The sequence below is a fragment of the Planococcus citri genome, chromosome 3 (genome assembly GCF_950023065.1).
Source record: "Planococcus citri chromosome 3, ihPlaCitr1.1, whole genome shotgun sequence".
NCBI classification, from domain to species: Eukaryota; Metazoa; Arthropoda; class Insecta; order Hemiptera; family Pseudococcidae; genus Planococcus; species Planococcus citri.
This window is the reverse complement of record NC_088679.1, coordinates 43,233,631-43,237,274: the sequence shown is the minus strand read 5'-3', so window position 1 is coordinate 43,237,274 and position 3,644 is coordinate 43,233,631.

Sequence of the window (3,644 nt, the reverse complement as noted above, 5' to 3'; positions counted from 1 at the left end):
TGAATTTTTCCTTGAACTACCTGCGTGAGTGTGACGTCGTCAGATTCTCAAATACATGGTTGTTGACAGACAAGACGGAACATATACAAATTTGTACAGTCTAGCATATGAATGCAGTTGCAATTAGATTTCTTGATACGGTATGAGAACTGATATTAAACGTTATATCTGTTTCATCAAATTACATTTTTTTATCCAGCTTCGCATGAAAGTACCTATATAAATGAATAATTCAGCGCATCAAATACTAACATGTCCATTCAGCGAGAAATTATATGGAAATACTTATATAAGTTGAAGTGGAGCACTCGGATTCGTTGCGAATAAATTCTTTTCACCGCGTGAATCATTTTAACAATACTGGAATTTGTAGTGTTATTGCACTTCGAAAATTCCTCGTTGTCAATCATTTGCTTCATCGTGATCTCTCGTTTATTCATCAATCACACGCACGATGACATTACCGTGCGTCGATTCGAAGAAAAAAAAATCACTGTATCCTGAAACCTATACACTTACTTAATTAGTTACTAGGTACATGGATAGGATTTTGATACCGAGTTATTCGAGTTGATTGAAATTTTAAGACAGAATAAGCGAATATCACAGAGCGATGCAGTGATTTTTTTCTTATAGCGGAAGGGAGAAGAGAACAATAAAGCTTCAGTTTCCAACCTATACGATCACGACAATGTTTCTGACTGGATATAAAATTGTATCCATCCTATGGGAGGAGAATGTCATCGTTATGCTTTTAACTGAATGTGTGTTTACCTCAGCCCAAAAATTACAAGCTTTTTGACGAGTAATTATTAGTCAGTATTTCATCGTTGTTCAGAGGAAGGGAGGGAGGGGAGGTAGTGCTTCTAAAAATGTGATTTCAATGATTTTTCGTTATATCGAGCTGTTTTAAACGGATAAACTTGGTGGTGGTAGTGGTGGTGGTGGAGGAGGTACCTAAAGACAAGGGCAATGACCTTGAATTTTTCCAATTTTTTTCTATGCACTTTTACAATGACCTTGTAATTTGATGAATCCACCAAGAAAATTGCAGAAAGTCTAAATCGCTAGTCAGCAATTCCAAACGTGCAAGAATTATTACAAGTGCTTAAGAATTTTAAGAGTGAGCACAAATGGAGAATATTCTTTTTTTTAAAAAAAAAAACAATACCTACTCACCTACCTAAACAGTTCAAATAATAACTAATCGTACCTACCTATTCATTTCCATGGACTAGCATTCATATAGGCCCACAAATAGTCCAAAAAATTGACAATTAATCCATAAGTATTCCTAATTCAATAGTCCGATATTTTTAGACAACACGTAGGTACCACCCTGGCTATACCTACTCGCAAGACCATGCTTATGGATATAAGTACCTCTGTTTATCAAACTTGCGTTTGCAACATTTTCAATTCAAATCGGTACGAAATAAAATAAATAAAAATTCGCAATCGCAATAACAATCGAACAGATATTCTCAGCGCAGAAAAAAAAATCGTTATTTTATTGGCCCGAGTCGTATTATCATAATACGACGTATAGAGAACCCGAAGGAAGGAACCCCTTTTGCAAAACTCAATATATATACGTGATATTGAAATGGCCAATGTATACAGAATACAATTCATACTCCATTGCGAGTTTCATAGCCAGTAAAACTTGAAAAGTTTCCGGCAGGATTAATCCGCAAACTTTGAAAAATCGACGGAATCCAAATAATAAATACGCGTGCGCAGCCAATATGGCGTATTATTGAAGTCGCAGGGGGCCAATTACAATTCTGTTTTTTCCTGAAGGAGATTTCACCAGTGTTATCAAACGCTGAATGGTAAAGCTTTGATTAACAAACGGTATTCACATTTCGGAGGGTTGTCGCGTCAATGGTTACCAAACTTGTGGAATTAGGGATATCGTTGAAGTGCGGTATATTGAGGTGCGAAAAATTAAGGGTGAATTTGTTGTAAGGATTTGGCATTCGGCTCGTCTATTGTATTTGTATGCTTACTTACCTGGATGGTTCTAGTACATACTGAAAAAAAGCTCATGGTAAATTAAATGACGATATAGAGAATCAATCTGAATAAAGAACTGAAAAATTTTAGATTTTTTAAAAAAAAGTTGACGAAAATTTTTCGATAAATATAGGTATCCATCTTACAGCAATATTATTCGCGAATGAAATATGATTTGAATTTTAGGAATCACTTGTTCACCCTGTAATTGATTCTAAAATTTATCCCTTCTCCGGATTATTTCCTAGCGCCATTCAACCATCCTTTCTGAAAACGTTGCTGTATTAAATCCTATTAAAATGGTCTTTATACAAACCTTAATCGAGACTAACTACTTCCCCCATTCGCTACTTATCGCCCTTTTCACCCTTTTCGCTTTTTCTTGAACATTAACTCTTTTATTTTTATTTCAGTAATTTTCTCTTGTTCATCTAAACACTTCGAAACTCTTATTATCACTTATATACTTAGGTACTATAGCTATAGGTAGGTAAGTACCTATTATAGTAGATCTTTGATTGAATTTTCTTTCTTATATATCATCAACCATATTATTTTGCTTAATAAGTGTAAAGTTATTTGGGCGTAATGGTAAGTAAAGCATTTTACTTATATATTGATTTCATTTTTCTCGTTTTTCTTTTTAATCATTTCTTTCGCAAGTTTTCATAATTTTTTGAGGGAAGTTTGAAATGAAGAAAAACGATACTTAAACGAAATTTTCATTTTAAAATTACCTATCTTGAATAAAATGAAACTGCGAAAAGGTGTAAGTATAGATATTTACGCTCTTATACTTCTTGAAATGGTTTTTCAATAACCATTTTACTGTTTGGCCACCATACTGGTGTTGTGCTCTATAAAAGGCGTTTGTCATTTGAATGAATGATGGAAGCGTGTTCCTTCGCTCTGATAAATAAAATTAACTGCTATATTATCAACTTTTACAACACCCCATCGAACCAACGGCTCCCTTTCAATCAAAGGTGTTTTCATTTTCAAGGGCCATCGGCCAGATTCCAGAACACGTATACCTACGTACAGTGTGTCGAGAAAGTCTTTGAAAACCTTTACGATTGATGAAATAGAGAGATGATTTGACCCAAGTTGAATTTCGCGTGAAAGGTATTGTTTTCAATGGTGAAGTGAAAAAAAAAATAATCCATACACACAGCTAGCACAGTTCGTCAGAAAAATCACAAAACGTAAACCTAATTACAAAGCCATTCTTGATCTCTTTCAAAAAAAAAATCAAAAACAACTTCATTTAAATTTGATCAAAGTATAACTTTTCAAAATTTTATTCTGATTTTCACCACACAATAAGGATATTTTAAATTGATTTTTTTTGAACTTTTTAAAATTTTTTTTGCCGCATGGGGTGGTCATGTTTGAAGGGGCAGGCAGAGGTAAAGATGGATGTTTTTACTACTTCGTTTACTTTTTGTTTGGACGAAGATTTTTTGGAAATGAAAAAACAATAGGTATACCTATCTACATTGTTATTATAGAATAGGTACTACATAATATATACATGAAAATTTACTGAATTGGTGATGGAATTTTCCGAGTATGGGGGTAAAAAAAGAAGTTCGAGAAAAGCAAAATATCGATGCCATACCTAT